General features: G+C 42.6%; 1 protein-coding gene across 8 annotated transcripts in view; it reads right to left on the bottom strand.

The window, feature by feature from the left end:
- The window catches only part of LOC104009742 (growth hormone receptor), a 159,749-nt gene that overhangs the window by 126,308 nt on the left and 7,414 nt on the right, over positions 1–26,027 (bottom strand). For 4 of the 8 annotated variants that reach the window (XM_087760382.1, XM_087760381.1, XM_087760386.1 and 1 more), the window contains one exon: positions 9,265–9,358. The exons of the other annotated variants lie outside the window; for them this stretch is intronic. The gene's annotated coding sequence lies outside the window, so the exon portion shown is untranslated. The remainder of the gene's footprint in view (positions 1–9,264; positions 9,359–26,027) is intronic. 8 annotated transcript variants of the gene reach the window in all.

The raw sequence follows: 26,027 nt of genomic DNA, 5'->3' as shown, positions 1-26,027 counted from the left end.
CAGTGTGTTCCCAAACTGGGGGGGAACCAGCATGAGTGAGGTGAATGAAGGGCTCTGCACCAGCGGCTGGAGCGGGACCACAAGTCACAGCCTGTGTGCCTGGTGCCAGCTGCTTGGGCAGGGCAGGGGGAGGGTGAGTGTCTTTATCTTCTCTAATCCTGGTATGCATGGGGTGTTCATGTATATTCGCTAGCAAACTTTAAGCTGGACTAGCCGACAAGCGGCGGGGTGGGGGGGTGGGCGCTCAGGTCCGGGCCGGGGTATCAGGTGGGCAGGAGATCCGTGCTGATATGCCCAGAGGGACTTGCGAATGTGGAGTGCGTGAGGGACGAGTGTGTGTGCGCGTGTTTACTACTGAGCAAATCGGACTAGTCGGTGAGTAGGGGACCTGTGAAGTGGGTAAGGGGGCCTGGGATCTGTGCAGGGGTGCTGAGTGGACTGAGGGGCTGTGCTGGTACTCAAGGGATCCACGAATACGTGTGTGTGCGCGCCTTCACTAGTGAACTTCTATCTCTACCAGTTGAAGAGGAGGAAGGGGACTTGGCTGTCTATGTTTAGGTTTTATGTGAGTCCTGGACGTAGGTGCTGTTGAAGGCAGCGCCTTGTCTGTGGCAATCTGCGTAACCAGCCGTGTTAGTGTCCTGTGTGTGTCCATGCATATGTGTGTGCGTGTGTGTGGCTGTAGAGAACTGCTAGTGCAAAACAACGAGATGTCTCAAACAGCCTGGGTGCTAAAACCACAATGCAGAGCGACGGTCGCTAGGACCCAGGACCGGACAGTACCTGGAGTGAGGGTGAGGGAGGGAGCCCTGTGGAGACAGGGCGGCCTTGCCTCGGCCCCATCCCCCGCGGTCTGTGAAGCGTCTTTATTCCCCCCCACACCTACTGCCTGGGGGACAGTCCTGGTATCACTCCTCCTGGTCTGACTGGTCGCTGATGTAATTTTCCAATTAGCAAAACTACTAACTACTTGTGCCTTGGGAAAGGAATTTGGGAGGGAGCTAAAAGATCTCTCTCTCTCTCTCTCTCTCTCTCTCTCTCTCTCTCTCTCTCTCTCTCTCTCTCTCTCTCAGCTGGAGGAGGCGGCTGCACTCCTTATATCACTTAACATTAGGTTTCACTGATTTAAAGTTACAGACATCAAGGCTTTCTGGTTTCTACTGTTGTCACACTGTACATCATACACTTATTGTCAACTGCACTGCTTCTACATGCTTTGTACTTGCAAACAAGTTGCAACAAGAATTAGGCAACTGTACCTATCCTCCCAAAAGCCTCAAGCGCTGTCTTTACAAGCTTTTCATCATCTTTCACTAAATCTATTAAAAAAAAAAAAGTATGAATTTTCAAGTAAATGAACTGTATTCATTGCACTTCCAGGATATTAATAGCTAATTCCATGGAGTTAAAAAAAATAAATTGTGTAGAACCCCAATATAAACTAAAATTTAGCTACTATTTGCATATGGTCTAAGGCAAACCCCACACTAAGTCAAAATGAGACAATGTTTTCTCCATTACAAGAAAAACAAGAAGCAAAATGGGTTAGAATAGTTCATTCCCATTTTGCCTCTGACAACTGCAGCTGGACACTTTTTGACTGTCCCGATGCTGAGTGAATATATGAAAGAAAAGGGTATTAATTTAAGAGTATTCATTTAAAAAACTGCTTTATGCACTTGGTTTTAATGTCTCTGTCTACCTACTCCAAATTACATCCCACCTTATTTAATTTATATAGTATTGCCAAGGTGGCAGTAGTTCTTTATTAAGCCAGTGATTCTATGTCACTGGAAATCTGTAGATGTTCCTATTTAATTTGCTTAACTTCAAAATTTGTAAAATGAAAGGGCAAGGTAGTCAATCTGATTTTTTAAATTTAGCAAAAAAAAAAATAGCAGGGACAGCTAGATCCAGGTTTCATGTGGGAAAAGTTCTTAGAGCAAACCTTTGAAAAACAATAAAAGAAATTTGAATAAAAAGGAGGTGAAAGGGTTAAAGCCAAGATAGACAAAGCCACTGCATCAAAATGCCTCCTGAAAAGCCTAGGGGCAAGGAGGATATTTAAATATCTTAGTCACTTAACTAAACAAAAGAAAGGCCTTTGTGATTTAGGGAGTAGTTAGAACGGTTGTAAGATAAGGGGGCTCCGGGATAATCCCATCCCAGACAACTCGGCCCTGGGAGAACAAATGCACGGAAGATGGGAAGTCACAATAGAATGACAACAGCAGCCTTGAAGGACACCGTTTACGTGATCCTAGGACTGAGTTTGCGCAGAAGCAAAGGTCAATCAGCGAACACAGTGAAGAAGACTACGAGCCTTCATCTGAAGACCTCCAAAGACCACCTGAAGACCACCACGGGAGACGACTGCGCATGCGGATCGGACATTTGCATATGTTAATAAGTTCCAGGGAATCTCATGTTTATGCAAATGATTTCTCGGAAATCCTGTGAATATGTAGGATTTTATAGTATATAATCTCTGAAAGTCTACCAAATCGGGGGAGCACTTATGGTGGAGAATCCCCAGTGCTGCCCAGCGCTGCAATAAAGGATACCTGCTTAATAGTAACTTCGTTGCTATTGAGTTTCATTTCAGGGACTCTCTGAATACTCCGTTTCTCCCTTGGGGGGATTCGGACTGTGAGGAGAAGCATCTGTGAATTTTTGTATCAGAGGGCCGCATGCAGAATTAATAAGAACATTAGGCAAGTGTACTCCAATTACCTAGTTTCTAATTATAAACCCTCATTTCTTCAGTGTACTCTCTGACAGTCTTGATCGGGCGACATCAGCAGTACAAATCAGCATTACCACCCCCACACGTCTCCAGGTCCCTGCCCCATAGATTAAATCACAGGTGATGATTCAGAAAAGATCTGTGGGGGGGGGGAATCCTCAGTATTAAGTGGTGTGCATTGGGACTAACCGTACCCAAATCCACCTCAGAGCCATTGCAAGAAAGCACCTATCACACAGCACATTAGCAACAGCGAGAGTTTTCCCCATGTCTCCAGGCTTTCTTGCTGTTACTCACTTTCTTTAAGAATTGAGCCAGGCATCCTCAAAAGTCACAAAATGTAGCAGAACATTTTCTTTGAAATTAAAATGCTGTCCTCTGCTATTCAAACTATATCTCCACCGAGTCAAGACTTTTCTCCTGTTCAAAATCCTTGGCCAATTTGGCCTTAGCATCCATCCAGATATTCCTTCCTCCATCACTGGGACTCACAATGATTGCTCACTCAAAACATCACAGGCCAAGTCTTGACCACTGGCTTGCTGAAGCCATGTTGATCTCCGTATGGAAAGGCAAAGGAGGAACAAAAGGACTAGTATCACATCTCCCCACCTTGACTGGGTCTACACTAAACTAAACAGTGCATGGGAACACTCCCAGGCACGTTGTCCCTGGAAGAGCATTTATCCAGTTCCCCTGAAATTTGGTTATCTCTAGAGCTAAACTGTTACCATGATCCCTGTTGGACCACTGGCTTGGGTCAAGTACCACAGTTAAAAACAATTCTTAAGTATGACTTAAGAGCAAAACCAGTTTGATAGTAAAGAGGTGGGACATTCTGTACCAGCTGGTCTTAGCATCAGGAACAGTTCCAGGCATGCTTAAGTTACCAATACTTAGCTCCCCAGCCCAAGCCACCAGGCAGCCATTTCTACCCACTGGAGACACCGATCTCAGAGGGATGCTGCAATACCATTCTTAGGGGGCTGCAGTGACAGCAGGAACACTGTGACTGTGTCTTCCCTCTCCCGGTCCTCACTCCCAATAACCCTGCAGCTCCCCAAAATACATCATCCAATGAAGCTCCCATGCAGAAAGGATAAAAGGCTGAAAACCAAGAGCTAGTGTTCAGCAAAAGCACTTGTTGAAAATAGTCCTAGCTAGGCAGGGTGCATGTTTACACTAGGGGAGTGCATGACTAGAGATGGTACTGCCTGGCCCTGCTTAACATTAGCACAATTCCATGTTGCTGTCAAGAGGGGATCCTAGTAAAGTGATGGGGAAAGGCAGTATGGAAGAGACAAAAATAATTTTTATCATCTTGATAAAAATGCAAGTTTATCAATTTTGAAAACTATCACACTAGCTGTCAAACCATTTTCATCAGAGATGCAGTCTCATTAATAAACAGAAACTATTAACACAGATCAAAACTGTGGAGGTCCATAATAGGGCATGGTGGGAACAACAGAATCTGCAGAACTCAGAATTTTGAGAAAGAAAAAAGTTACAGGCCTTTTAACAGTCTATAAAATCCTTAAGTTCATCGTTCTCTTTATCATGCTATAGAATGTTCAAAAGAGCTACAAAATGTTTAACATTTTCTATTATGTTTGAAGTACTTCTCTGTAAAGGAGGGGATTTTTTATTAATCACATTTCTCACCAAAAGCTGGGACTAATATATTAGTCTGTAACAACAGCTAGGAAAGAAATGCTTAATAATGGTTATTATTTGTACAGAGCAATAGTAAAATAAAAGTGGGTTGTGTAATTTGTTCTGTTTGTTTTATGACTACATACACCAGGACAAGACTTCTCTACTATACTGATGTTTAATTTTTAATGGACGTGCTGCAGGATGAATTATTTTATTGCACTCCTTGTCCCTTAGAACATTTACAACTGCATAATCTCTCCACTGGTTGGATTAGTCACTTGTAAAGTGCATGTTGAGCTATAAATTTTGAACCACTCTAATCCTGTGTCCATTTCAGATCCAGGACTTAAAGATTATTCCAACTAGCTGATAAACTTGCAACAAAATATTCAGAGTAAAATTGTCCTGCCAAAATAAAGTTGGAATACACGGAATGAATAAGGGCACAAACCAGCCTCTAAGGCAGCACAAACGACCCCTTCTTAAAGGGACATAAAAATCGGAATCTAGTTCACTAAAAACTGTTACTTAAGTTTAAGTTACCCCAACTAAAATCTCCTGCTAAATTTTATAGCTATTTTTTCTATTTTTCCATAGTGTATGTCTCCCTTGTTGATGTAGTGCTAGATAAAACTGTGCCATACATTTAGTGCCTAGTGCAAGGTGTATAAATTCATAACTACATAATTTTTGAAGTAAAAATACACAAAGGGAAATAAAAAGAGGTATCCCTTTAAAATATTTTTACTTTCCAACAGTTAAGTAATTCAGCACTAAGAATCTAACTACTGAAATGTATGCAAAGAGAAACAGGGAATAGAAAAACATGAGATGAATGTCACTGCTGGATGATTTATGTCTAACATTATCCATTCTCTGATAATGGCAATCAAACCAAACCTTTGACTTCTAAAGGAATACTAAAGGTAAGAGGGATCAAAGCACAACTCCCATCCCTTTTGTACACAGCAGCAGAGCTGGCTAAGGTTTGTACCATGGGACAAGGGTTCATTACTTGGTGTCTGTACAGCACCGTGCAAATATAAAGTACTAACGACTCTGAGAACAACAGAGAGGAATGCCTCCCTCTAATGCATGAACTTATTATTCACGTGGAAAGAGATATCTCAGCCTTGTAACTAAACCCCATTTTCTGCACAGGTAAATAATCAAGAATTAGTTTAGAACTGATGATATAGAGAGTTAGGCAAATTCTGTGTCTCTACTTCTGGACAGCCTTTGGTCAACCTGGACAGAAAATTACATTTATTTAATATTAATAATGGTAATTCTTGGGGCCATAATCACATGTAAAATCAAAACCACCAAATGCTTTACAAACAAAAAGGCAGAAAAGGTTTTTGAGACTTTAATCTCACTCACCCCATCAAAAAAACCCCCCAACCAAACCAAAACAAACAAAAAAACCCCCCAAACCCCACAACCAAATTGATTGCAGCAATCAATAAATAAGTTTCAAAGAACTCTTAGTAAAGGCCAGGCCTAGCCAGCAGGTATTACATTAACTGTCATTATCAATTAGGACTCACTGGGAACAGACTTTATTTATAAAGCAAGAGTTCTGGGAATCCACTCATGTTAAAAAACCTCTGTATTGCTCTAGTGCAATATTAGCAAAGCTAAGTGCTGTTTCATTAACTGCAGTGCACACATTTCTTAATGGAGAGCAACTCTAATATTTCAAGGGAGTTCATCATCATCATCATCCCGTATGGGATATACACATTCATGTTAACAATTTCAGAAATGAGACAAACCACTATTTGTTCACTTTTCTTCTTTTTTCCTTAAAAAAGGCAGGATACCATAAATGAAAAATTAGTGTAAACTAGACAAACATCCTTCACAGTTACTAAACTTTGTCAGACTTTAGCATGTTTAAAACTGACAACTTTAAATGTAGCAAAAGAAGGAAGGAGGTTAAAAACTGCAAAATATTTCACCTTCTGAGAGCCATCTTACATCCCATTCAGACAGGCATCTATCACTCCACAGTTTACGATGGAAGTAGCCAAACATGGGAAAGAAGAGAGGACAAATATTTCTGATGAGTCATTTTTCTCTTTCTCAATCACTCCTTCCCCTCCTTTCTCCAAATGCCTCTTCCAGTAGATACCAACATCAGAAACACATTTATTAAGTCAGCTGTACTTTTCAAAAGGTTGCTCTTGTGATATTTTGATCACTACAAAACATGCAAGTTACACAAACACAGAAATATCACTGTAGCTACATTCAACTCAAATCCACAAAGGAAGCCTATTAGCTACCAGTGTTGACGTTCTGTACACTAAGAACCCAAATCTCTATTTTGGGTAATCAAGACATGAAGGATTTGGGTTTGGGTGCAATAATATGAGCCATAGGCAACGAGGAGATAAATGGTACCATTTCCCCTTCCCCATGAGAGGAGACAGCTCTGGAACGTTGTTAGCATTTGCACTAAGACATGGAAAAAACATGTAAATGAATATATCAGTCTCTTTAAGGCAGAAAACAGGTACTACAATTAAAAAGGCAAAAAATCTCCACTGCAATCAATTAAACATAATTGTCTCTCTTTTTAATAGAGACCATTTATCACCAGGAAGGCACCTAGAAATCGCAAAGGGCAAAACTGTTTTCCAGCTCGGTGTTCATATCTCTCCCAATGATAAGTGACCTTGAGGGTTGAATAGTTTAATTGTTGCTTAAAGAAACAATAGAAAGAACAGAGAGCAAGATGATTTCTTCACTTTTAAAAGCAGCTAAACTCTGAAATGCTCTGAAATTTCTGTACTTTGGTAAGCTTTGGGTAAAGTCTTTCTCCTGAAATAAAAATTTAACTGAGAAAATTCCAGCAAGCAAATACAACTGCTGCTTATTTTAACAAGAAAACTAATTTTTATATATAAACAAGTATGACTCAGTCCTACACAGTAGTTATACTACTAAGAACTTCCTGTCCCTTCCCTGCACTTGAAACAGTCTGTCCAGCATTTCCATGCTAAAACATGCCTTGTTGCTCTCCCTCAGCACTGCCCAGACATGAAACGAGCCCTCTTCAGAGAGATGCATGCCTTCTCATCCTGCATCAGTGATTTTAGCAGTGCCTTATGCTTAGAAATCTCACTGCAGGATCGTGACCTAAGTAGCATCCACATAGAGAGAGCAACTAATACACAACTGTCATGTTTTAACCCAGCAGGCAGCTAAACACCACACAGCTGTTCGCTCACTCCCCCCCAGTGGGATGGGGGAGAGAATCAGAAAAAAGGTAAAACTCATGGGCTGAGATAAAGACAATTTAACAGGACAGAAAAGGAAGGGAAAATAATAATAATGATAAAAGAATATACAAAACAAGTGACGCACAATGCAATTGCTCACCACCCACTGACCGATGCCCAGCCAGTTCCTGAGCAGCAGCTGCACCCCCCCAGACAACCTCCCCAGTTTTTGCTCATCATGATGTCATATGGTACAGAATATCCTTTTGGCCAGTTTGGGTCAGCTGTCCTGGCTGTGCCCCCTCCCAGCTTCTTGTGCACCTCCAGCCTCCTCGCTGGCAGGGCAGTATGAGAAGCCTCAGAAAAGTCCTTGACTTAGTGTAAGCACTACTTAGCAACAACTAAAACATCAGTGTGTTATCAACATTGTTCTCATCCTAAATCCAAACCACAGCACTATACCAGCTACTAGGAATAAAATTAACTCTATCCCAGCTGAAACCAGGACAACAATGTGTATATCTGTAAATCAGTTTGCTCACAGGTTGAGAAAGAAGATGTAGAGAAAGATACTATTTCTACTCTTTGTTTTAAGTAGCTGAGGCATTCATACACCAAAGACAGTGAATGGGACTGTATTAAGACATTACTTGATTTGCCAAGCTTACCACAGGCATTCAACATTCATGAGGTTGGCTTAAAACTGTGCTTAAAAAATGAGCTTTCTTATTTCTTCAGGGGCCTCAGCCTTTAGGATTCACATTTGCAAAATTCTGTAGGCAACAAGGAAGGCTATAAAGTTTCATTAAAAGCAAGACAAAGGCATACTGCACTTCTTTAAAAATGAAATGCTTTCAGGCATTTTATAGCATCATGTGTAAGATCAAATCTCTAGCAAGGTGCTAAATAGATATGGAGGCATACAGGGAGTAAAACAGACAGAATGAACCTTACCATATGCATTCATCTCTTTCCAGCCCCCTCCCCAAACCCTCTGAAGATAACATTATCAAGAAATAAGCGGGACCAATCAGAAAAGGGAGGCTATACTCCCAATCAGGCATTTTTTTAACATTACTGAATTTCACAATATTCAAGTGGACAGTGTCCTTTTTAAAAATCAACCCCTTTATTACAATAAACTGACTGTAGCAGAAGCTCATACTCATCATCTCTCAAAAAGACACCAGGTTTCCCTTGATTAGCTTGAACATAAAGGGTAACATTGCTTTTGCGTACACTCTTCCCTCCTGCCTAGTTTGCAAATGTTTAATTAAATATAAATAGCATTAACTTTTTCTGTATGATTCATTTACCAGGTTAAAAAGTTCACTTGAATATACAGTACTCATCTAAGTAGCCCATAGTGTGGAGCAATTTTATCTGAGCTGTTACAGTGAAAATGGAATGCAAAGTGATTAATATTGTACAAAGAAAACATTATTCCTCAATACTGAACAGCTCCACCTTCAAAGTCTCTGTAAACCAGTCCTTATAATCTGGCACTGCCTTCTGTCCCTCCCATCCCCCCCAACCCCCCCCAAAAAATAATTAAAAGATAAAATAATCCAGCATCTGGATTGGGAATCCAGCCAAGACAAAGAAGCAGGCTGTTCAATGGGAACTCACCTTTCGGCACATGTGCAGCCAAGGTCAACTTTAGAGGAAGGAAGAAGCTGTGATGTCCAAGGGAAGGAGACGGGCTAGAAGACAGGGGGGTGAGCTGTGCCAAGGAGAGTGGGTGAAGGTCAGATGATCATTACTGGAAAGTATTGCCTGCTGCAGCCCCTCCCAGCTACCACCCCTTCCCACTTACCCTACAGGCAGAAACTCCCAGCTGAACCCCACATCCTACCTACCAATCTCCCTCTCTAGGTATGCACTCCATCCATTCATCGTCTCTGATAATTCAAATATTCCCATCTGCAGTGCTAAAAAATCAGTAACGTGCAAAATCTCCACAACCCGTCCCATCAAGTGCTCTTACAGCAAAAGAGAACGATCGCCCTCAGCACAATTTAGAAACTTTGCTCACGTTCTATTTTCCAGGAAAGAGCCCTCTGACAGAAAAGGGAATAAACAAGAAAATGTGTACAGGGATCATCTGGAAGTTTAAGGGCAAAACTGTGCTGAGTGAGAGCAACGGCCCTGTGTACCCAAAAGTCAACAACTAGATTCCAAGTATTTTGGAATATGAACTCAATATTTCTTTGGTTAACAAAGTTTACAAACCTGAGTTGATGCGAGAGACAAAGAGAACATTTTCATTTTGCAATAAACCTCAGGGAGAACAAAAGCTCTTAGAAAGGCTTACCCTCTAGCTGAAGAAAACTAGCCTGCCAGTTTAGGAGTTTTATTTGCAAAGTTTTATAAGTAGCAGTTAAGGCTAAAGGGGAAACTATATTGTCAGAAACTTAGTTTGGCCACCACAGTTATCACCTTAATCCATGAAAAAAAAGCAGCGCTGGGATCTTTACTGACCACAAACCAAACAGGACTTTGAGTGTTTGCTCTGACATAGGACAATGCCAGCAGCAGGGCACCAATGTCACGCTAACACAGCTATGGGACCCATCCAGATCCACAGTAAAACCTGTTACGCCCACCCCTAACCTGGAAATAAAGATGGATTTTATGTATTTCACTAAAGTATTTTTCAGTCTGAAGCTTCTTCTAACACATGTTTATTTTGGGCAATGTTTAAACAAAACAAAAAAAGAGTAATACCTGCTAAATCACAGGGGTATAAGTGATTATATCAAGGGAATTACCATGACTCATGACAGTTTTCTCATTGCTTTATTATAAGATTAAATGTCAGAGTGTCATATTCTGCCACTGGGGGGGGGGGGGGGGGGGGGGGAAAGCAGCCCTGTAACAGAAGACAAGTTTGGAGTAAGCCACAAACTGAATGTGAGCTAACAACACGATGTCATCATCTCAAAAGGCACCAGGAATTCTGTAACACATTAACGGGAACAGCACATGCAGGACAGGAGATTAGTTGCCCCACTTCCAGGTGCTACTGAACACCATGTTCCCTTTTGGGCTGCTTCTCCTTTACAAGGTTGTTGACAAACCAAAGAATGCGCAGAAGAGAGCAATAAAGATATGAAGTTCAGAAAACCTGACCAACTGAGAAAGGTTTAAAGAGCGGCATCTGGCTTACAGAAGAGACATAAGACATATAGGGGGAGCAGGAGGGAGGAAGGGAAGCACAAAGCCTCGCAGCCTGGAGAGACTTTTGCAGGGAAAGCAATGGTTGGTGGTTCTCCATGGCTGCCATGCTAACACAGCACCAACTGTGGTGAAGAAGGTTTTTTTTTTTTTAATAACTTTCCAACTAAGTAATTAAGAAAACCAAATGGACCCTGCAGCGCTGCAGAACCTCTGCAGACCCTGTGGAGCTCACTCAGCAGTGCTCTGGGGCTCTGCTGTCCCATCCACGTGAGGGGTGACAGCTTTCCTATCCGTGCTGCAAACTCTTCAAGGACAGGGAGGTGTGTCCACTCAGTGTCTACCACGTTATCATCAGCATTATGTCTATCATAATCCTTATCCGAGATTATTATCTTGCACAATCAATACCTGGCATCAGTAAATATTCATTTAGTAAAATTGTATCTGTTTAAAGGCATTTTACTATCTTCATGAACATCATAAAAACACTGGCTTCTCTATAAAAGAAAACTGACAGCAGTTAGCCTAACAGCAAAAACCAGTTCAATAACAGATCCTTTTGGTGTGATGAAAAAAAAATTCAGTTGGTTCCATTCGTACTGATATATAATTTTAACAGAGAACTGAAATTTTTATTTCTAGTTAATCCATAACATTTTATGCAATACAAAATAAAATGTATTTTCATTTATTTCAATACACTTGAAAATATTTGAACTTATTATTTGAATTTATTTTAAATTACTTTTGTTTAGCTGTTTTCAACTCATTAAAATCATGCTTCAGACTGAAAATTTGATTTTTTTTTTTTTTAAAATGTGTTTATCCAGCCCAGCATTTAAAAGTAGCTGGGACTATATAACTCATAAGAGATGAAACTATTAGTCTAATTCAACCCAAAATTATAAACTGGCTTGGTTTCTTGAAAACTTTGTTTTTACAGAAAAATTACTACTGTATTTCATCCAGTGTCAGAGGCAAGCTTATAATGAAAAACTTATATACTTCATTGCACAGAAGAGACTAATTATCTTAACTCTAAATTAAATATTCAAGGATTCCTTCATTGTCATATCTCATCAAGCTATATTCAAAATTCCCTTAAAACCTGAGATTTCAGAAAAATATTTTCCTACAGCTATTTTAGCAAGGCATAAAGAGGCAATTAATACCAGGGAGCGTCAGATTTCAGCAGGCATATGGCCAAAAAAACCCCAACTTATTAAAAGCACAAGTAATCAGCATGCAGCACAGCCACATGCGACTGTATTTGTTTTGTTCGGAACTGTAAATTATCTTGCCATTCCTGAATGCAGCCTGCCAATTCTCCAGGGCAGGTATCTTCATGTTTGTTTAGCATAGCTGACTGAACTGCAAACTATGGCTATGACACTGTATTAGTAATAAGTTACTGTCACCTGAGGCACCTGTTTATCATAGCAGACAGTGCATACCAGGGAAATTCTGCACATACCACTGAAGAGCAGGCACTAAACTGAGGTGGCTGAATTAAGGTCTTAGGTTTATCACAGTCAGTAGAGTCCTTAGAGAAGGCAAATAATTCAGGTATTTAATGCAGATACTTAATGTCACATCATGTGAATACTCTTCAGTAACTTCAAAATAGAAAAATTAACAGAAACATTAACAAACAACAGAAAAATTCGAGACAGCCAGCACGGCTTCACCAAGGGCAAATCTTGCCTGACCAACCTAGTGGCCTTCTATGATGGAGTGACTACATCAGTGGACGAGGGAAGAGCTATGCATGTTGTTTATCTGGACTTCTGTAAGGCCTTTGACACGGTCCCCCACAATATCCTCCTCTCTAAATTGGAAGGATATGGATTTGATGGGCGGACTGTTCAGTGGATAAGGAATTGGCTGGCTGGTCGCATCCAGAGAATAGTGGTCAATGGCTTAACGTCCAGATGGAGATCAGTGACGAGTGGTGTCCCTCCAGGGTCCGTACTGGGGCCAGTGCTGTTTAATATCTTCATCAATGACATAGACAGCGGGATTGAGTGCACCCTCAGCAAGTTTGCAGATGACACCAAGCTGAGTGGTGCGGTTTACACACCTGAGGGATGGGATGCCATCCAGAGGGACCTAGACAAGCTCAAAAAATGTGAAGGGGGAAGGGGATAAAACCAGGCTTGCTAGGGATGAGTCTAGGGGTGGCATGCCTGTGTTGGAGAAGAGATCTATAGCCCAACTGAAGTGCATTTGCACCAATGCACGCAGCATGGGCAATAAGCAGGAGGAGCTGGAAGCCACTGCGCAGCAGGAAAACTATGATGTGGTCGCCATCACGGAAACACGGTGGGATGACTCACACGACTGGAGTGCTGCAATGGACGGCTACAAGCTCTTCAGAAGGGACAGGCAAGGAAGGAGAGGTGGTGGGGTAGCCTTGTACGTTAGAGAGCGTTTTGACTGTCTAGAACTCAACAACAGTAATGATAAGGTTGAGTGCTTATGGGTAAAGATCAGGGGGAAGGCTAATCAGGCAGATATCCTGGTGGGAGTCTGTTACAGACCACCCAACCAGGACGAGGAAACAGATGAAGTATTCTACAAGCAGTTGGCTGAAGTCTCACAATCTCTAGCCCTTGTTCTCATGGGAGACTTCAACTTACCAGATATCTGCTGGAAATACAACACAGCAGAGAGGAAGCAGTCTAGGAGGTTCCGTGTGTGGGAGATAACTTCCTGACGCAGCTGGTAAGCAAGCCAACCAGGGGAGGTGCCCCGCTGGACCTGCTGTTTACGAACAGAGAAGGCCTGGTGGGTGATGTGGTGGTCGGAGGCTGTCTTGGGCTCAGTGACCATGAAATGATAAGAGTTTTTGATTCTTGGAGAAGTAAGGAAGGGGGTCAGCAAAACCGCTACCCTGAACTTTAGAAGGGCAGACTTTGGCTTGTTTAGGAGCCTGGTTAACAGAGTCCCTTGGGAGGCAGTCCTGAAGGGCAAAGGAGTCCAGGAAGGCTGGATGTTATTCAAGACGGAAGTCTTAAAGGCACGGGAGCAGACCGTCCCCATGTGCCGAAAGACGAGCAGGCAGGGGAGAATACCAGCCTGGCTGAACAGAGCTTTGGCTGGAAATCAAGAAAAAATAGGAAAGCCTACCACCTTTGGAAGAAGGGGCAAGTGACTCAAGAGGACTACAAGGATGTTGTGAGGTCATGCAGGGAAAAGATTAGAAAGGCAAAGGCCCAGCTAGAACTTAAACTGGCCACTGCAGTTAAAGATAACAAAAAATGTTTTTACAAATATATCGTCGACAAAAGGAGGGCCAGGGAGAATCTCCATCCTTTGTTGGATGCGGAGGGAAACACTGCCACGAAGGATGAGGAGAAGGCTGAGGTACTTAATGCCTTCTTTGCCTCAGTCTTTAATAGTCAGACTGGTCATCCTCAGGGTTTTCAGGCCCCTGAGCTGGGAGATGGAGATAGGATGCAGAGTGAAGCCCCGGTTGTCAAAGAGGTGGCAGTCACTGACCTGCTCCTCCACCTGAATGCCCACAAGTCCATGGGGCCAGATGGGATCCACCCGAGGATACTGAGGGAGCTGGTGGAGGAGCTGGCCAAGCCACTCTCCATCATTTATCAGCAGTCCTGGTCAACCGGAGAGGTCCCAGACGACTGGAAGCTAGCAAATGTGACGGCCCTCTACAAGAAGGGTCAGAAGGAGGATCTGGGGAACTACAGGCCTGTCAGCCTGACCTCGGTGCCGGGGAAGGTCATGGAGCAGATCATCTTGAGTGCCATTACGCAGCACGTGCAGGACAATCGGGGGATCAGGCTCAGCCAGCATGGGTTTATGAAAGGGAGGTCCTGCTTGACTAACCTGGTCTCCTTCTATGACAAGGTGACCCACTTAGTGGATGAGGGGAAGGCTGTGGATGTTGTCTACTTGGACTTTAGTAAGGCCTTTGACACTGTCTCCCACAGCATTCTCCTAGAGAAGCTGGCTGCACACGGCTTGGATAAGTGCACTCTCCACTGGGTTAAAAACTGGCTGGACGGCCGAGCCCAGAGGGTGGTGGTGAATGGAGTCAAATCCAGTTGGCGGCCAGTCACAAGTGGTGTTCCCCAGGGCTCAGTACTGGGGCCGGTCCTGTTCAACATCTTCATTGATGATCTGGATGAGGGGATTGAGTGCACCCTCAGGAAGTTTGCAGATGACACCAAGTTGCGTGGAAGTGTTGATCTGCTGGAGGGTAGGAAGGCCCTACAGAGGGACCTGGACAGGCTGGATCATTGGGCCGGGGCCAACTGTATGAGGTTCAACAAGGCTAAGTGCCGGGTCCTGCACTTGGGTCACAACAACCCCATGCAATGCTACAGGTTAGGGGAGGAGTGGCTGGCGAGCTGCTTGGAGGAAACGGTCCTGGGGGTGTTGGTTGACAGCCGCCTGAACATGAGCCAGCAGTGTGCCCAGGTGGCCAAGAGGGCCAATGGCATCCTGGCTTGTATCAGGAATAGTGTGGCCAGCAGGACCAGGGAGGTGATAGTGCCCCTGTACTCGGCATTGGTGAGGCCGCACCTCGAGTACTGTGTTCGGTTTTGGGCCCCTCACTCCAAGGAGGACATCAAGGTGCTGGAGCGTGTCCAAAGAAGGGCAACGAAGCTGGTGAAGGGTCTAGAGCACAAGTCTTATGAGGAGCGTCTGAGGGAGCTGGGGTTGTTTAGTTTGGAGAAGAGGAGGCTGAGGGGAGACCTTATTGCTCTCTACAACTACCTGAAAGGAGGTTGTAGCGAGGTGGGGGTCGGCCTCTTCTCCCTAGTAACAAGTGATAGGACGAAAGGAAACGGCCTCAAGCTGTGCCAGGGGAAGTTTAGGTTGGATATTAGGAAAAACTTCTTCACTGAAAGGGTAGTCAGGCATTGGAACAGGCTGCCCAGGGAAGTGGTTGAGTCTCCGTCCCTGGAGGTATTTAAAAGAAGGGTAGACATGGTGCTCGAGGACATGGTTTAGTGGTGGACTTGGCAGTGATAGGTTAACGGTTGGACTCGATGATCTTAAGGGTCTTTTCCAACCTTAACAATTCTATGATTCTGTGAAATGGGCCTGTGTGAACCTCATGAGGTTCAACAAGGCTAAGTGCAAGGTCCTGCACCTGGGTTGGGGCAATCCCAAACATGGATACAGGCTGGGGGATGAAGGGATTGAGTGCAGCCCTGAGGAGAAGGACTTGGGGGTACCAGTGGATGAAAAACTGGACATGAGCCGGCAATGTGCTCTTGCAGCCCAGAAAGCCAACCGTATCCTGGGCTGCATCAAAAGAAGCGTGGCCAGCAGGTCGAGGGAGGTGATTCTGCCCCTCTACTCTGCTCTGGTGAGACCCCATCTAGAGTACTGTGTCCAGCTCTGGAGACCCCAGCACAGGAAGGATGTGGACCTGTTGGAGAGGGTCCAGAGGAGGGCCACAAAAATAATCAGAGGGATGGAACACCTCTCCTATGAGGAAAGGCTGAGAGAGTTGGGGTTGTTCAGCCTGGAGAAGAGAAGGCTCCAGGGAGACCTTATTGCAGCCTTTCAATACTTAAAGGGGGCTTAGAGAAAAGATGGGGACAGACTTTTTAGCAGCGCCTGTAGCGATAGGACAAGGGGTAATGATTTTAAACTAAAAGAGGGTAGATTCAGACTAGATATAAGGAAGAAATTTTTTGCAATGAGGGTAGTGAAACACTGGAACAGGTTGCCCAGAGAGGTGGTAGATGCCCCATCCTTGGAAACATTCAAGGACAGGCTGGATGGGGCTCTGAGCAACCTGATCTAGTTGTAGATGTCCCTGCCAATTGCAGGGGAGATGGACTAGATGGCCTTTAAAGGTCCCTTCCATCCCAAAGCATTCTATGATTCTATGAAAAATTAACGATAGAAAAATTAACAAACTTACAATATCACCCAGACAGACCAGCCACCATTAGGTCACATTTCCCATCTGCTGCTACAGCTAAATCCTGCCCATCCCTGCTTAACTAAGATTTGTCTTTGATTGCAGTGCCCTGGCTGTAGAGCTCTCAAATTCCTTGTCCCTGGATGCGTGAGCCTTTGGGTCACATGAACTTGGGCCACCTTGCAGGTGACTGAGAGCAGATCCCAATGCCCCCCCTTTGCCTGGTGCATGGGGCTCCAGCTGCCCCAAGGCTGCCTCTAGCCCCAGCTCTGCAATAAAGCTGGCAGCATCTGGTATGTGAGGCTGTTGAAAAGCAGCTTTGTGCCTGACCAAAACCAACCTGGCTGCAGGCTGCTGCCAAAAGGAGCTGACTAGCCCTTCCTGATGACAAGGCAGCCCACTGCCTTGGGCTCCCAACCTCTCCTGCTACCAGGCAGTTGCAGGACAAGTTGTATCATCTTAATGATTTGGATAAAAGTAGTCTTTGTTGCTGTTGTCTTTTTACTCAGTTATAGATGAGTTTGTTGATTCAAATACAAATTGCTTCACCTGATATTTGCACAATGATTTGTGCTGACACTGGCAAAGAGTGAGAACTAGGAACCCGTGTGAGAGAGAGGACGCAACCCCCTTTCTCTGAGTGAGAAGACTCTTGGCTCAGCTTGATCCAAGCATGAAACTGCTCACAACCAGGGAAGCAGCTCAGGCACTCTAAACCACAGCATACATTACAGCCCCTGTGGCAGAGAAAAAAAAGTCTCCCGAATGAATGAATCTTATGTATAATATATTTGCATTTAATTTCTGGCCACAGCCTTCGGATGTATTTCACATTTGAATCTATCCTAGGTAGACTGTATATTGACATATACTCCACAAAGCTGTGTCACTCTTAAGCATGGTGACTCTGAAGATTTAACTTCAGATTCAGGAACTCCAGCTCTTTTGAGAAATAATAGGCTGCTTATACTCCAGCAAATTATCAGGGTAGTGAAGTTGTCAATTGACAGTCAAGAGAGAATAAAATCCCATGAAGCAAAAGGAATGCCAGCTGAGAAACTCTGTTTTTCACTGATACGGTTTCTATTTACCACGAGCTTCAGGAGTGTTATTGTAGCTCACTGGTAGCATATCTCAAGGGTCAGAACTATAAATCTGCTTCTGTGTACATGTGCATTTATGAATTTGTGTGTATAAAACCTGGTATGCAAACACTACATTTTCCTTTGATAAAACATGCTGCAGTGTATAGAATACCCACAGGGGAAAAAAATCACACACTTAAATGCTCTGAAAATAACCAAATATGCTTGATGACTAATTTCCACCTTAATGAGTGTAACAGTCTCATTCCTTCAGGACAAAGTGGTTACTGATAATAAGAGACGAAGCAAGTTACTCCTTTGGAAAGGAACAAGTTAATATGGCCACACATTTATTTCTCACAATAGTATTCCACCTCACAGAACTCAGAATATATTTTAAGCCTAGTTATGGAGGCATTTCAGCTGTACATTTAAAAAAGATCAAATATATTTTCCTGTCTACAAAACACCCAAGAACATGCCAGAAAGTAATTAGGAATGACAAGCATATAATGACACATAAACTGCAAGTATTCAGTTTTTCATCTGGAAAATAAAACACTTAACAACAGATACGGAATGCTTTTGCTCCAGCTCTTTTATGCATAGCTGGCATGACTAATTTGAAAAATAAGAGAACATGTGCCAATCTACTTTTCAGGCAGAGTTCAGACAACAGAGAAATTCAGAGGAAAGATGATCAGACTAACCACACCAGGTGCCTACATTAACTTTGCAGAGGAAGAACCAGCATATCAGAGAGCCTGCAGGTAATTCTCTACAAAGAGACTAGTTTGCACTTGGGGCCTGCCAGATTCCTGGTTTTGCTAAAGAGAGCGCTTTTAGCCATTTTGAGATTGATGAAGAAGTGCTCATTTCCTGCAGATAGGTCATCATGCAGCAGAGACCAGAGTTAGAAATTAAGATTATCTAAGAGGGTACCTACTGGCATCATTTGGTTAATTTTTTCTGGATTTATGAAAATAACTTTTTAATAAATTTGACACTGCAATCTGAATTTTCTGAAAGTATGCTGAATTTTGAGCAAATGCCTAGATTTCTAGTATGGCATGGAAAACTTCAAAATAAGCAGATTTGTTAGTGAGCAACAGGACACACCTATTGACACCTTGACTAGAAACTCTCCCTTAAATCTTACCAGAAGCAGAGTTCCTCAGGCTCAGCTTGCTGATGAACAATGCAGGAAAGTTTTATGATGGAAAAACCAAAAAGTTCTTTTTATCATGCAACTTGGCAGCAATAGGTTATCCAATACATATCTGTCCCAAACAATGCTGGCAGTGTATTTCAATTACTAAGCAAAGTAGCTGTGAAGGATATTATTGTCCTGTGCCTCACAAGACAGCTTGCTGCCAACTGGGTCATACGATAATCAATAAACCAGACTCCAGAAAGGATGCTAGATTCCTCCCAGCAGCACCTACCATTGAAGCAATTTAATATATTTAGGCAGTATAGTGCTGGATTTTCACTTCTTTATTAACGAACTGCTCAAGGGGGTCTGATCAGCAGTAAGATAACTTTAATGGCCTGACTTCATACTCCACCATGAATCTTTAATTCATGTAAACCTTTCAGCTCATGCTACTGCCAAAGAGAATGGCTTGAAGAAAAGGAAGAGTCTGGTTTTAGATTCCCTGGAATCTTGGGTTGGATACATTATCCTTGAAATATAAGCAGCACCTGGCTTATTATTAATCCCAAGACTGCATAAAAACTAAGAGCACAACACATTCAAAACAACACCCAAACACTCATCAAGTATTCCTCTGTTCTAAAGAAAAAAGAAAATCCCCCCCCCACCACCACCACCTCAAAACAAACAAAAAATAACAGAATAGCTGTAATGGTTCTGCTATGGTTTGGAAACCACTGCCATGAGCACAGTGCTCTTAATGTCTTCTGAATGCTCACATCTGGCTGATGTCTTTTTGAGCTCACTGCAGCGCCTCCTATGCAGTCATGGCTAGAAACATGGCCCTGTTCCTAGCCACAAGCTGCACATCTCTTCCAGGAGCTACTGCTTGGGAAATGCAGACCAGATCTTTCACTCCAATCTTACAATCTATACTATAATCCCCTTTTCACAGCTACATTAAACTCCCAAATAAAAGATGCTGTATGCATTCCCAGAGCTAACAGGATAGGTGAGAAACACTTTCCTCAAAGTTTCTACCTGCTTGCTTGTCATTCAAACTGTAGAGTAGTCCACAGAGCATTAATAGAACTCTACAACAACTGGACTGATAATTGACTTGGAGTACTTTCAGAAAACTAATCCCCCCAGTAGTGACTGCTGTTCTCCCTCATTCAGCATCAGCATCTGGCAACAAGTGATTCCACTGAGTAATCTTGGCAAAACTTGGGGAGGTTGTTTTGAATTTCCTTCACAACTTCTCAGTGCCTGACTGTATTAATAACTGAAGATGAAACAACACAGTTGTGGATCTTCCTGATCCCATGATAATTATTTCTAATGGCCCACATAGCATATCTTTACTGTTTAAACATTTTCTTAAATTTATTACAATTAAAGGACTGTGTTCTACACAGTGACTTGCTGGCAATAAAGGGAAGAGCAGACAATGTTTAACATCCATGGATAAGTCTCAGAGTCAAACAATGGCCAGAAATACTAATGCTACGTAAAATACATCCAAAGTTTGGAACACTATCTGCAGAAAGTTCCCTGCCTATAGTCCAGTAAGGTCCTGTGTCACTCTTCAGAAAGGAGTTACCAGGGTGGTTTTAAAAGCGTCATCCCTCACCCACCAGACACACGTGGGTCTATGAAGAAAAAGTTGAGAGAATATGAGTGGTTCTATTTGGTTTTACTGTTTTGAATAACAAAACAACATAATAAATGGCATTAGTCCTTTTCTGTACTAACTGAAATGCTCTGCTAAGACAAAGGCAAAGGAATGAATGGTAAGAGCAATATGGGTCAAAAGACAAAGCCCACAGCCAGAGCTGCCGATAAGCAACTATTTATAACGTAGAACATCCAAAAAGGTCTGTGTTGTTAACTTAGAAGTACGTACCCTCCATCCTTGATCTACTGTGTTAGAGTTACTGTCTACTCTTCACATCTTAGTCCCTTAATGCATCCCAGAAAGCTTATGCAAGGTAAAGAATCAATGCTAGCCTGTTCACTGTTCTTTTGGTGCTTTTTTGTTGTTGCTTTTCAAATGAATTCCTCCATTATTATTTGTGTGATTATAGCACCTACAAATGATTGCCGGCCACTCGCGCTATGAACTGCACAAGCAGAACAAAATGCAGATTAACATTCATCTCACCCCAGAAGACGCTTTATTTCTGTCCAATAATTGCCATAATGAATACGGTTGCTTGTTCAGGCTTCCTGCTATTTTCTATTAGCTGGTTTCCGCCTCCACTGGCACCACACCTCCACCAGCTTCTGCAGCTCTACTCTCTTAAGGTCACTTAATATATGGGCTTTATCATCAGCTGCTTCTCCTGTACTGGTATCACAGGAAACAAATTGCTGAATTCATATACATCAGTACAAACTCAGAGAGACTTCAATTTCTACTCAACAACCCAGAGAGAGGGGCCAGGGAGGAATGGGGGATGGTGCACAGGCAGTTGTGATTGCAGGCTGCTGAATGGGCAATTGAAGCCCCAACTGCACAGCTCAGCAATTTCCCCGAGCTGGCTTCAATCTGTATTGTCTGGAAGTGCTCCGCAAGCCACAGTTTGAACAACTGTGCTGCTTCTGACCAGGAATTTCAATAACATTTTTTAAGAGCACCTATTTGTATTATTTAGTTAGGGAGTAATCAAAGCATATAGCATTTGGAAAACACCAATCTACTAGGATATGAAGCAACATCAAACACGGCTTTTTGCTGCTGCCCACCAGAGCCACCCTGCCAAACCACAAAAATGTGGCAACAGATAAAGATTGCTCATTCTTCCTGTAAAAGAAGCTTCTGTCGGTCCTTCTATGCTTTTTCTAAGCCATGCAATTCAGAAAATCCTACTGTTACCGGAAAGCGGCAAAATAACTCACTCTCTAAAACTTAATTTTGGAGTTTTAGAAAGCAGGCATTCTTTATTGCAGCACCGGGCAACACTGGGGATAATTCCACCGTAAGTGTTCCAAAGGCTTGATAGACTTTCAGTAATTATATACTATGAAAATATACATATTCATAGGATTTCCAAGAATTCGTCTACATAAACATGAGATTTCCTGGAACTTATTAACATATGTAAACGTCTGATCCGCATGTGCAATCATCTTCCGTGGTGGTCTTCAGGTGGTCTTTGGGGGTCTTCAGATGAAGGCTCGTAGTCTTCTTCACTGTGTTCGCTGACTGACATGTACTTTTGCACAAACTCAGTTCTGGGATCACGTATACAATGTCCTTCAAGGTCAGTTTGTTCTGGTCTAATGGTCATCTTGCAACTTTCTTATCCTCATGGTTCCACACATCTGCTTTCCCAAGGCCTACCTGTCTAAAGGGGAATATTCAGGAGCTTCTTATCTTACAAGTGTCTTAACTATTCACAAAGCTTTGCTTTTGTTTGGTTACATCTGTTGCATAATGATTCTAACTACTTAAATTGATAGCTTCTATCTATATTCGCAGGTATCACTACCTAAAACTGAAAGCCAACTTTCAGTCAGAACAACTGGAATAAACCAAAGGAAGTTGAGGCTGCACCTTGAATACTGTGTTCAGTTTTGGGCCCCTCACTCCAAGGAGGACATCGAGGTGCTGGAGTGCATCCAAAGAAGGGCAACGAAGCTGGTGAAGGGTCTAGAGACCAAGTCTTAAGAGGAGCGTCTGAGGGAGCTGGGGTTGTTTAGTTTGGAGAAGAGGAGGCTGAGGGGAGACCTTATTGCTCTCTACAACTCCCTGAAAGGACGTTGTAGCGAGGTGGGGGTCGGCCTCTTCTCCCTAGTAACAAGTGATAGGACGAAAGGAAACGGCCCCAAGCTGTGCCAGGGGAGGTTTAGCTTGGATATTAGGAAAAATTTCTTCACCGAAAGGGTAGTCAGGCATTGGAACAGGCTGCCCAGGGAAGTGGTTGAGTCTCCATCCCTGGAGGTATTTAAAAGACAGGTAGATGAAGTGCTTCGGGACATGGTTTAGTAGTGGACTTGGCAGTGTTAGGTTAACGGTTGGACTCGATGATCTTAAGGGTCTTTTTCAACCTTGACAATTCTATGATTCTATAAGTTAACTTTGCTCGGTCTCAACGTGGATTGTATACACACAGACAAAACACACAGTTCAATAATCTGGATACATTTTTCTTCTTTATGGATTGTTCTGTTAAAGATGTATTGAAATTTGACTATATGTCCAGTAAGCTTTGGATCACCATTGTGATATTTCGTTTTGTCAAATATTAAATACTACTGCTTAAAAACAGTCAGAGGAAAATAAGAAAACCTCCTACAGCAGACCACACAAAGAAACTCAATCAATTATCGATGGCATGAAAAATTAATGTTGTGGTTTAACCCCAGCCAGCAACTAAGCACCACACAGCTGCTCAATCACTCCCCCCACAAAGGGATGGGGGAGAGAATCAGAAGAGTAAAAGTGAGAAAACTCGTGGGTTGAGATAAGGACAGTTTAATAGGTAAAGCAAAAGCCACACGTGGAAGCAAAGCAAAGCAAGGAATTCATTCACTGCTTCCCATCGGCAGGCAGGTGTTCAGCCATCCCCAGGAAAGCAGGGCTCCATCACACATAACAGTTACTTGGGAAGACAAACGCCATCACTCCGAACGTCCCCCCCCCTTCCTTCTTCCTCCAGCTTTATATACTGAGCATGACATCATATGGTATGGAATAGCCCTTTGGCCAGTCGGGGTCAGCTGTCCTGGCTGTGCCCCCTCCCAGCTTCTTGTGCACCTGGCAGAGCATGGGAAGCTGATAAGTCCTTGCCTAGTGTAAGCACTACTTAGCAACAACTAAAACATCAGTGTGTTATCAACATTGTTCTCATCCTAAATCCAAACCACAGCCCTATACCAGCTACTAGGAAGAAAATTAACTCTATCCCAGCTGAAACCAGGACACTAAAAGGGTTTGTACCCCTGCTAGAAAGTGTTTAAGTGTTCAAAATTTAATTAAAAAAAATTACTTGACTAAGCCTATTCAATTATTGGTCTCAGCTGAGCAAAGGTTTTGGCATACAACTCCAGGAGCAAAGGAGCCTGGCCACCCTCAATGGAGCAAACAAAAAGCAGCAAGAACAGACAGCTGTGTGACTTGCAGATCCAGAAGCCACAGCTGAGGTTGCTACTCTGTCATCAATCTGAACAGGAATGAATGTACTACTTACGGTAATTTTCAGGATATCTGGTCAGTGCAGGTGTCCAAGATGTAGGGGGTGAGAGGGATGATTCTTCTTTTGCCCATAAGGGCACACTTTTGCCTCACACGAACAGGATTACCAAGTCACAGCCTCTTGTCAGATCAGGCTCCTTGGCAAGAACCTTTTAAATTCAGTTTTAAAACTCCAGACAAATAAATAACTAATGAGAGATACCTCTTCTGTTTCAGCCCTAAGAACAAATGGTGCCAGTCATTATTATTGACATCTTTTTTTCACACTTCAGTATCAGGAAATAAAACAAAACCTGCAATATAAACAAACAGTATGTGTACTAACTGCTCACATATAAAATGAGTTGGTGAAAGACATAAGTAGTTTGATGCAAAAATACCATCTTTCCATTTTCTGTGTTTTGTTATGAGCTGGTGCACTGACAGGCTCCTACGAAACACTGCAACCAGTACGCCATTTGGAAAGCATAGCAATGCAAGCCTCTGGCAAAACAAGCCCTACACTACCAGAAACATTTCTACTCTTACCACACAGATCTACCCATAAAGTGACATAATCATTATAATAATTAATTAAAAAAAATCAGTATGAAAATATACTTCTGAGTGCAATTCAAGTTACATTTGAATTTTTAAATCATCTTGAGGGTTTGGGGTTTTTTTACTGTGTTTTAGTCCAGCCATCTCATTCATTCTTAAACAAATCATTACACTTAAACATGCCCTTTTGATTTCTGGTCACATAACATCCAGTTTTCACCTTAAGACAGTGCAACCAAATAGTTCAGAGTCTATAGCTTCCGTCTTTCCAATATCAGCCAGCAAATCTCCAGGCTTTCACATCCTGGTCTTTTACTTACACATATTCCATTTTGTTTCAGAAATTATCCACAATCTATATGCAGTCCCTGGCTTTTTATCCTTCACGCCTATAACTTCCTCTCCTTTTCTGCATAATTTAGCAAACTGAAACGCCTGTAGAACATGTTTGCCCACTGTGGAAAAGTTCTTCCCCCTTCTACTCTGAGATCTGTGGTTAACCAGGCTCTCAGGTTCCTTAGGCTTGAAATAACATTCAAATGATAGGCCAAAATTCTTCAAAAAATGAATTATATCTGAAATTCATACCCTAGTATACAAAATAGGAGCATGACTACAGAAGCTTCTGTTATATTGTTCAATGTCAACGTGAACAATTAATGCACAGCATGAAAATCGGGAGGAGAGTCTCTCTTCCTAAATCTTATGTTCTTTCTTTTTGATGGATGGACTTTTTATTCCCACTGGATCCATAAAGCTCCCTTGGGCTCTTACAGAGAGAGCCCTCAGCCTGCAGTAGTAGAACAGGAGAGGAAAAGGGACCTGCAATGATTTTCACAATACTTTTGGTTACTTTAATAAAATATTAACTTTTTTATAATTAGAAAAAACCCAATAGAACAGGCTAAAACAAATGCATGGACACAACAGTAAACAGCATTACTCTTTCCATCATGGCATTAAGTGCATTCATCTACGTCACAAGTTGGATCAAAGACACAAGCGCACAATGTATCGCTTATTTCCCTTGTACATTGGATACATGTTCTACAGTTATACACAATAAGCCTGAAAAATCAATGATGTATAAAGCATCTTCATGCAAATATTCTTGCTCTCCTTCTTGCTCCAATGCAAGTTAGGCAGACCCCTCGCACCACTTAAACAGGTGAATGCCATCTTTCCTTAATGTCACCAGCCAGCATCCTTGTGGTCAACCAAAGCCTTAAGAACAATCAGGCAGTATCCACTGTAGTTAACACATGGGTGTGCCTTACGGTGGATAAATTACATGTCACTAAAAAAAGCATGTCTGGACCCAGTACA

Source organism: Nipponia nippon, unplaced genomic scaffold (genome assembly GCF_047370975.1).
Source record: "Nipponia nippon isolate SJK-2023a ecotype South Korea unplaced genomic scaffold, ASM4737097v1 scaffold_22, whole genome shotgun sequence".
Taxonomy (NCBI): domain Eukaryota; kingdom Metazoa; phylum Chordata; class Aves; order Pelecaniformes; family Threskiornithidae; genus Nipponia; species Nipponia nippon.
Note: the sequence above shows the minus strand (reverse complement) of the source record. Positions and strands in the feature narration are given on the sequence as shown.